The sequence below is a fragment of the Pinus tabuliformis genome, chromosome X (genome assembly GCF_031772625.1).
Source record: "Pinus tabuliformis cultivar Carrire ecotype Pingquan chromosome X, CPIR1, whole genome shotgun sequence".
Classification (NCBI taxonomy): Eukaryota; Viridiplantae; Streptophyta; class Pinopsida; order Pinales; family Pinaceae; genus Pinus; species Pinus tabuliformis.
The window spans coordinates 1,615,943,497-1,615,954,546 of record NC_142308.1 but is presented as its reverse complement, the minus strand read 5'-3'; positions in this window follow the sequence as shown (position 1 = coordinate 1,615,954,546).

Here is an 11,050-nt window from a genome sequence, read left to right as displayed (position 1 = left end):
GCCTCTTTCGACAATTTTAGTTCCCTAGCCACGACTTTCTTGACACACTTTCAGTTACCTATAAGGTACGAAACTGGAACAGAAATCTTAACTAATTTCAAGCAGACAACCGCCACACATATATCTGATCATATACATGAGTGGCGTCGTCGTCGCAGAATGGTAAAGACCTATGTTCCAGATCAGCTATTAGCTGAGTGGTTTATAAAGTCACTTCTGCCGGCAATTACAGAAGATGTGGCCAAGGGGGGCATCGTAACAGAGGAGCAGGTTATTGCTCGTGCTCAGTATTTGGACTTAGTGTATACTCAGTCGGGCACGCTCTATGATAAGATACCTGATGCCCCCAGACCAGAATTTTCAATCCCTCCTCCTCCCGGATCGAATAGTGACTCTCATGCCGGTGATGGTGTGATTGGCACTGCAAACGCAAAGTCAACACGGGATTTGTCTAAGAAAACCCGTAAGACTTCGAATCAAAATGCAAATGAAGAACTTCTTGCCTCGGAAGTAAGTGCCGTGTCGGACGACAAGGGCAAACAACTGAAGCAACCAGGAGACAAGAAGAAAAAGAAAGGGAGAAAAGGGAAACCCCCTTCGGGGTGTCATATATGCGATGAGGATCATTGGACAGCAGATTGTCCATGCAAAGCTGAGCTTAAAAGATTCTTTAAGAGTCCGAAAACCTCAGCTGTGTTGACTGATCCGTTTCCTAATCCTGGTCAAAATCTGGTTGCTAATCAAAATGCTTCCCGATCCCAAGTGCTTATGTTGTCTACCTCAAAGCAGCAGAATAATGCTTTGACAAGGAATAAAGATTATGGGAATCCATGGCTGTCAAATAACAAGGCTAATGAACAACCTAGTAGTTCGACGACAGCTTTGACCAAAGTTGTGCCACCCATCGTTCCTAAGCCAATAATAAACTCGCCAAAATCGACATTTAATCCTCGTGAAAAAATAACACAGGATTATAATATAATAGAGGACCTGACCCAATCGTCGTCCGCTATGTCGACACTTGAGGTAGCACAAAATTGCACCTCCCAAGAGCAAGCTTTATTATCAGCTATAAGTGGGATTGGCCCAATGGATTCCAATCTTGTGGCCTTTGACCATAAAGGATATGACCCTAAGTTACCAGCTCAACAAGCTTTCCTTATTAAAGTGAAAGCCCTCAACAAAACTGTTCATCGAACAATTATTGATGAGGGGGCATCTACATGTCTTATGTCGATAAATTGCTGGAAAAATTTAGGCTCACCACCCTTGTCAAAATCGTCAACGACGTTAAAAGCATTTGATGGACGATCATACACTCCATACGGGATTTTAAGTAACTTGCAAGTTGAACTGGGGGGCAAAACAGTAGAAGTTGATGTGGAAGTAATCGACGGAAACCTCGATTACAACATCCTACTGGGAAGGCCTTGGATATATGCCATGGCCGCAGTTGTGTCGACCTACTTCAGGAGAATTGTATTTCCTTTTCAAGGAAAAATTACAATCGTCGACCAACAAACATTTCTCCCCAACAGTTCTCAAGTTACGGGAAGCAGCACAATGATCCATGAAAGTAATCAATCACTCCAAAATATCGGAGTAGGTCTCCTAAAAGACCCTGCCTTAATGGGTACTTTTGCCCTACCGCCGGCAGGTAATCTAGCGGAAGTAGCCACAGTGGAAACCTACAATATGAAATCTTCCATATCCAACGGATTCAGAAGGTTCCTAAATATTTGGTCAGCATGGATCGTCGCCCTAATGGAAATACTGTAAATACAGTGGGCCCCGAGGACGGTTCTTACCTCGTGTCAACCTCGTTAAAAAATGAAACAAGGAATCATGAGGATAGTTCTTTTACTATGTAAACCTCATTAAAAAATGAAACAAATCCCCTTTCTCAAATGTAAACCTTCATTCCAACCACCGAGTTGAATGCAATGAAGCTTGGGGGGCATGCACCTCGATTTGCATTATTATGCTGGGGGCATGCAAACTTATCTCTGAGCAGTTTTAGCACATAGTTCATGCTCGTTAAAAAATAAACATAAGTTTGAGCAGTGTTTTGGCGCATTCAAGCTCATTAAAAAATGAACCCATCCCGGTAAATAACCATTGTGTATGTAACCTCATCTGCCATAAAAGCCCTGGTCGTGTTTGCACCGTCACCTCCACTTTTCATTTGGCCGATCGTTCACCTCCATTTGTGTGTTTACCTCTTTTGAGAAACAGCTGCGAAGAGTGATTTCACCTAGCCATCCTTGTGACATTGCCGTGATTGGAAAATTCCAACCTGTACCTGGAATCTGCTACTATCCCTGTTTATCACTCGTTCCTCAAAAGACGAGTCTTCTTTGAGCTCTTTTCACTGACTCGTAAAATATGAAAAGTTTGCCGAGTTTTGGCCTTCCAGCTCGTTAAAATGACCGGAACGCTATCCCTCCTCTAAATTTTAATCTTTTTGGACTTGAGGGATTATTACACAAAAGGATTGAGCGCTTGCCTGGTTCAGCTCGTTAAAAATACCGAACAGCCATCCCTTCTGTATTGTTTTATACTTTTTCGGACTTAAGGGATTAGCTGACGAAAAAGGAATTATGGAGTTGACTTTCTGTACCTTTTTAAACTCTCTAAAAATGAAAAGGACTGAGTTTTCCTTGTCGTTAGACTCGTTAAAATGATTAAATAGCGACAAACTTGTCTTTAGACGAGAACGAGTTTCCCTATCGCTAGGCTCGTTAAATCTTAGCGATGGGCTTGCCCGAAGGGCAGGTTATAGAACAAGCATATGTTATCCTCCTCAAGCTTGACAAAAATAAAGAGGTACTGGTCAGAAATGACTGGGGAAAAATTGGGAGAACATCAAAGTTTAGAGGTAGCAAGTCACTCTTGAACATGACACTTTTCTTCCGTATCACATCGGGTTGGGTTGTCTCATTCACCGGTTTCATCACCATGGTCCTCGCCACACCATCCATTCGGGGTAATGCTACCGATCCATCACATCAGTGTCGTTATATGTTCAAGAGGGGTCATTCAGAAAGTGTCAACCGTGTCCCATCCACTACCATACATTTTCCTTCATCCATTTCATGATCGCCACCCTGAATCATATGTCACAGTTTGTTTCACCTCCACTAAATCATTAGCTCCGTTCCGTGTCATTGATGTGGGATTCATCAAGGCCCTCCTTTGACGGATCACGTCTTGTCGACTTCAGCTCATTATCCAAGAAGTCGATCTAGGAACACCCCCATCAGTACTTTGAAGCTTGCATGCCTCAATGGCAAGTTTCTCACTTCCGGCGACAGGTATACATCAATGACCTTCGACCAGAAGATTTTGCGTGGCGTTCGACGCCAAGTCCTTTATTCACGCCACGTGAATTGTACTGCCGTACCTTGAGGGTCATCGTCATTATTGGTGATTCCTCTCGCGCTTGTTAACGGTTTTCATTATTGACCGGTAATCAAGCGATGTCTTTCCATGTTCGACTTCAGCGTAATTCTCACATGGATCGACTTGTACTTAGAGTGAAGATCGAACGAGTTTGAAGACCCCGGATCTAGTTTCATCCATCCGGGCTGCGATATATATTCAGGAAATATAAAAGCATTTTCCATGTACATCATTGCAACAGATGATCATCCTCCTCAAAGGATGATAATTTTAGCGGAAGATTATCAGTCTGTCTTCAGACGATCGTCTGTCATATGTACCAAAATGTATTTATAGAAAGCTGGGCATGGGAATACCCGCCTCAGCTAGATCATGAGAATAATGATGAATGAAAGATAATGTATTGTATTGTATTGTATTACAGGGCACTCTCCTCAGCACTGGAACGAACTTCGGACCCTCTAGCTAAAGCATTTCACCCGATTAATGGCCTCATACTTTAGGGGGCAACTGTTATAGACATTTTTGTGCCTCGCGTCAAGGAGCAGGAAATGTCGATAATTACAGGGATCCTCAGTCCCTAAACATGTTGTTCTTACCCCTAAAAGAACAAGGTCATCAATCAACAGCACTTCCAATCAGTTCTCCACCTGAAAACACTTCAGAACAGGCTTATTTTGGATCATGTCAGCTGCTTAACTGAGCTTCTGCGCTGTATTGCAACTGTCCCACTCTGTACCTGCGCTGGAAGTCAAAAACAATGAAGGCTACCTGCGCTGGGCGAGATTGGCCAAGTGGCACAGTCATCCTGCAAGGTGTCAATTGCCCAGGAAGCTTCCAAACTGACACTTGGGTCATGAGATTCGCCCTGTGATGAGTAAGAGGTACTTGATCACCATGTGTAAGCAAGGATCTCCAAGTGGACACAGGAACTGAAGATTAACTGAAGATGGAGAGGACACAAGGCAGCTTCATGTCAGTCTCAAGCTGACTCATCCTTTCCTCTTCTCTCCTATATATAGAGCTCTTCTATGAGGTCTAAGGGGGCTGGAATTTTGTATAAGCAAGGAGGTGTTGTTGGTATACTGCCAGGATTATTGGGTGATTGTTTTACTAGAGGTGAAGAAGAGAGTTCTTGCTGCCGAGGAGGTGATGCTGGATTGGGGCCAACATCATTGGTTGTAACTTCCTCTGGAACCCTGTTACTTTCTATCAATAAAGTTTGCATGTTCTTCTATATACTTGTTTTACATAGATGCTTTTGTGTTTACATGTATATTTGATGCAACCTAATCCATGCTTCAATTATGATTGCTTGTATCTCGTAGTTTGCTCCCTTTTGTTGTGCAGATTCTGTGTGTAGCTGGATCGGCTTGGAGAGTAAAGAGCTGGGAACGGGATACAAAGCGAGAAGGACAAGGATCGACTAAGCGCAAGACACCAGGTTGGTTGATCCTCTTTCTATTCTCTCTGTGCTTTTATAAAGATGAACATGAAAACTTTGTCATTCAGTTGTTGCTAAAGTCTGTCACCTTTAGAAAGGGTTAGTGTCATCCGCATCGGATACTTTTCCCCACAACAACACTGAAGGATCAAGCCTTGAAATGGTTCATGGGGTTACTCACTCAATCCATTAGGACTTGGGATGAGATGAAACAGACATTTTTGGATAGGTATTTAGACTATTGCATGCCTACTAATCACAAGGACGAGGTTTTTAAAATGGTACAAAAAGAAGATGAGAGTCTAGAAGATTTACTTGAAAGATTTCAATATAACTTGAAAAGAGCAAAAATGAATACCTTGGATGAAGAGACCTTAAAAGCCCTCTTATTAAAAGCCATCAGGGATGAATGGATAGACATCTTAAACATGATGGGGAAAGGGGATATTTCTCAACTTTCTCTCAATGACATAGCAGAACTTTGTATCCATCTCTCAAGGGGCAAATCAAAAACTCAAAAAGGGCCTAGAGATCCTTCTCTCCTTAGGGCAAATAAATCTGCAACAGGATCAGTGAGTAGGGCTGAAATCGGCAGTATGCTTGATGAATTTAAAACTGACATCTTAGGGAGTCTTAGTGAACAACTTGATACCCTTAAGATTCACAATAAACAAAAAGCAGAAGCTGAGGCTTTGGCTATCTTTTGCCCGAAATGTAGAAAGAAACATGCTTTAAGGGAATGTCCCTTAGATGCACACGTTGTAGAAACATGTGTAATTTGCTCAGAAACTCATGAGACCAAGGATTGTCCTTCAATCCCTGGCCTCAAAGCAGTCTTTCAAGAGGATCCAGATACACTTGAATCTCTCTGTTTTATTGCAAGGAGACCTTGGCAAGGACAACAGAATCAAGGGTTTAACAACTCTATGAATTCTCAATCCCAACCAAGTTGGAATCCTTGGCAACAACCTTGGCCTCAACCTCAATTAATGACATCAATTTAGAAACACTAAATTGACTAGACAGTTCTTACATGGATGAAGATCAAAACAATGATCTTTCAGATGGCCAACTCGGTCACAGTGTTGGCATTTCACAATCTGTTGTTGTTGTTGTGGAAGAGGAGTAAAATCTGGAACAGCTAAAGTTGAACTATCATGAAGGAATCTAGCACTCTGAAACTGAATGGGCTTTGAGTAATCTGGAATATGAAAGGACACATCCTTGTCATATCCAGGACCAGTTATGTGCTTGTTGTGGACAAGATCTTCCCAAGATCTGATGATGGGCTTGGGAAGTGCAAACTAAACTTCTGCATCTGCATGTAACTCTGCTACTTTATTGGGCACTGGATCTGAATGAACTTCAACAATATTAACTTGCTATTGATAGGTGGTTGTCTCAATGTTCTGAAAAAATACAAGTTCAGAATGATGTCTATTTTGATGTAGCTCTTCTTGCTGTAGCTGTGATTCAAGCTTTAAAAAATCGATTTTGTCTTGTACATTTTGCAAGCAAGTTTGAATGTTAAAAAGAGTTTCCTTACTGACTTTTACCATCCCATCAATAGTGGAATAGATTAGACTATTCAATAATTGTAATGCATCATCAATTTGCTCCATTTCATGACAATGTTGCACGGATATCTCACACAATGCCAAATAGCCGCAACTTTAAAGAATATAAACAACCCCAATGCCAGACATAATTATGCAATCACTTGTGCAACTAAATAAGCATCGCATGAAGAGAACCACACTGAAATATTGTTGTAGCTGATAGCCAAGTAATACCCATTATTTCATAGTTCTCAAGCATGTTGCCATTAATGAGGTGGCTACATAGAACCTCTTTATAGCTAAGACGAATCTAGTTTTTTTTTTTTTTTTTTGTAGGATCGTCACACCTCTTAAAGGGAGAGTATCAAGGTTAGGTATATAGCATGAATCAAAAAACCTACAGATGGGCTGATAGATAGTTTACCTTCTAGGTTCTCGCCTCAATTTCAATACCAGAAATTTCACACACTCTAACAACCTTGGTTTGCTAGTGGCCACTATTTATTTCAATGCTCAGAAGGAGCCAGCAACTTATCTATCAACATAAACTCATTTTCCTTGTCAGAGACCTTGAGGTTGATCCAAGCGAGTTAAAGTTTGTGGCAGGAGCAATGTTTTACAATCCATAGGGGTCGTAGAACCGACTTTGCAATGAAAAGATCTATTGTTCAGATTTACGAGGTAGTCGTGGTGCTGGCTTGGCTTTAGTCCTTATTTTTCTTAATCGATAAGTGTATCCAACGTGTCCCTTAGTTGGATATATAAAATTTGCAAAGACGGGGTCTTCTTGTTGTGTGGCCACAAGGCCATAGGGTTCAAGGTTGGATAAGGATGGATGGTTGGCTACACTTCCAAAGATTCTTTCATCTCACCATAAGTATAAATCATAGGTTGAAGATGTCACAGACCCAAGAAATTGTATGCAATTTCAAAGGACCCTTTCATTGAGCAGTAGAGGAAGCCGAGCTACGAGCTTTCTTCATACGAGCCATCAAAGCAATTTTTCGGGAAATGGTTCAGTTGATTCAAGCCCCTTGACGGCTAGTTTCCACGAGCCACGGTGGTTGAACCCTCCCTTTTTTCCTAATCATGATGGAAACTCTATTAATACTCCCTCGGATTCAGGTTTGAGCCCGTAAATAACAGAAGCATCCTCCAAAGAGGAATACCACTCACCTGCCCCTTACTTCAATCCAAAGACATCAAAATCCTTTACACTCCCAATAAATACAGAGGACTATTTCGAAAGACAATATAAAAGTCGGCCTAATCTGCCACAATGCTTAAAAAGCTAGCTAGCTTCATCACGGTGCCCATCAATCCATAGTCGTTCTTTTTTCTCCAGGCGCTTGCACCATACTTCCAACAAACACTTTACCAGGTAAATCTCAGATAGTTGGATTCATGCGTTAAATTCACTTAGCAACAACTCTAATTCCATGTGAGCACTCAGAGATGCAACTGTCGAGATCAATATATTAAACTTCAATATTTATCCCTTTTGGCGTCCGGGCCTTTATTCTTCCGCCCTAAAGAAAAAGGGAAATAATAGTTGACACCTAGAGAGTTGGTTCAACTCCCATAATAGTCCTCACTGTCATGTTCGACTCCTTACCATGTTGCGATATCTCACCTCTGCTGGTTGGCATTTCAGGGAGATACACCTTGAAACCTTGATACAATACAAAACTTTAACATATACGCATATGGTGCAGGAGGATGGAGCCACTTGAGAGGTGCCTAGGGATGCTGACTTCGAGGCTCGAAGAGCTGCACAGTGGGGAGAGCGAGGGGCTCGAGGAATGAACTATATGTAGGATCCGAGGTCGATTGTGGTAATAACATAATGCACAACGAATTCAACCAATGCTCAATAGCAGAATTTTGACAGGGCAAGAGAAACCGATAGATAGAGAGACAAACTCGAATACAAGCATGAATACAATGCATATACATTCAACATATGAACTAGCTCACATAACATAAAGAGATTCAATGCATATACATTCACAAAATGAAACTGTATGCTAGAGTTCCCAGGTGTAGTAGATCAACATTAGTATATTTCTATAAATAGGGAAATGGCAAACAACTTCTGGAAAGAATGCAACGCTTACAATCTCTAAAAATGCCCAGGCCTAATCGAAGCTCTAATACCATGTTAAACACACACATGGCAGAGACAAAATAGGAAAGATGAACATGAAATTGTATTTATTATTGACAATGATATACATTTATAGTACATTCGTGTGACCATTGGGTTCCACATCCCAAGGTCTCTTGGACTCTCATGGCTGTTCACATTTTACACCAACCCATAGACGATTAGGTGTCCAACAAAGACAACGTTAACAAAATAAGGCCATTTCATCCAAGCATCTATTAAGAAATTTGATATCATATGATTTAAAAAATTAGATCATAATATCTTGTTGCAAAATTGTTCCCGCTATTGTTCACCAACATAGAAAAAACAACATGAATACTTTTCATCACTTAACGAAGTTATAATAGGAGAAATAGGGAATTGATTTCCATTTGAAGATCTAATTCATTTCCGCCATAGCATTTTTTTTCCCAAACTATCATTTTTCATTCACCATTGAAATAGATTGATGATTCCCTTAGGAGAAAAAAAACATTGCTAAAACTAAATCACAACCATTGTAACTTAAGTGATTTGTTTATTTATTGTTTTTCAATAAAGTGTTGTTTCTTTTCTGATTTCTCTTATGTTTTTATGTTTAAGGTATTGTTTACTTCAAAGTCAATTTTTTTTGTTCTCAAAATAAAAGAAGGAAGTTCTTAAGTTTCATGATGCTTCTCCACATCTATCCATTTTTTCCTAGTCTTATTAGTATATGGTTTCCTCAGATCAAATATCAAAACTATTATGGTGTTGTTACTTCATTGGTGTTGATACTTTGTCGATGTTGATACTTCATTGGCATTTTTACTTCATCGATGCTTTACTTCACTGGTGTTGTTACTCCACTAGTGTTGCTACTCCGCTAGTGCTATTATTTCATTGATGTTGTTACTTTGTCGGTGCTTTTACTTCACCGATGTTGTTACACCGCCGGTGCTATTACTCTTTCGGTTTTTTTACTTCGCCGATGTTGTTACTCTGCCAGTGTTGTTACTCTATTGATGTTGTTACTCCGTCATTGTTGTTACTACGCCAATGTTGTTACTCTGTTGGTGTTGTTACTCCACCAATGTTGTTACTCCACCCATGTTGATACTCTGCCAAGGTAAGATTCCAAGTACGTCCCCGACCGACTCCGTGGATTTGATTGGTATCTCACTTATGACATGACCAGCCATGATCGAGGGCAGTGATACCTTAGTTGGGGAGAGGTATTGCATTTAATAGCAAAGGTATCATATTTAATAGCAATGATGTCATGTCATCATTGTTATTAAACCTCATGTCAACTCGTACATCTCACAACTATTACCACCATAATCTGTAACAATTTGTAACCCCCACCATACCTTACACACCCATGCACAATGGAACTTGAATCATGTATGATGACATTAACTTGGTGAATGGGAAATACTTTTAATGGTCTAGGTCCTCTTTGACATAATGGTTGGGTAGTTAATTTATCTTTGTTTATCTATAAACATAATCTTATTTTTAAGGAATAATTATAAAAATATGATTTCATCATGCCAACTTTCAGCTTTCCTAATTGATCAAGTCCCTGATCTTGTAAAATTTATGATGATGACCACAAAATTGTATTTAAATCGTTTTGTCACTACCTAATGAATTGTTCCTCAACCCCAATCTTATCAAAGAAAAATATATTTATCAAAAGTCATTTGAAGGTTATGAGTTTTTGAGAAGAAAAACTACCCAAGTTTAAAATAGTTACTACAAACATTTTACGCCATACCTAGCTCTTAAGGAACTAGCCGCCCACCCCATCTATTAAATAATCTTTTGTTGATTAACAGTAACAATAGTTGAATTTTAAACATAAATAGTCAACTAAAGGATAGGAGGTCTCATCATGAGCTTACCTACCATGATCATAGGTCCTAATAGAGTGACATTACCACTACTGGTCACCATGAAGGTTTTAACCCCGTACAAAAATTACCTACATACCAATTCTAAAAATAGAAAATAAAAAATGGCGAGAGAATAAAATATAAAACAGATATACACAAAGATTTTCCCCTATATCCCAAAACTAGGACTACAAGATTGATTTTTCATTATATTCCTTTCAATGTTACAATACATATATATACATGCCGAAGCATCCATAAACCCTAATCCATTAACCCTAGATTAGAACATAATCGTAGTTCCCTTGACCGGATCTACAAAATACCATGGAAAAAAACCATCATTCCCAAAACCATGTGCGAAATCCATGCAAAAAACCATAGGTAGGTCCGCCCACCTAATATAGAGTCCAAAATGTTTTTTTCGGGGCATTTCCATGGACCCCATGCAGGGGGGCTACCACCCCCCACATACCCCCTAACATGGGGGGTAGCTTCCCCCCCTGTTGTGCCCGACGCAATGTACAAGGGGGTCTATTATCCACCTTGTGATCCCCCGTTCATGGGGTAGTCTTGAAAAGAATATAACACACACCCAACATTCTCCCACTTCTTG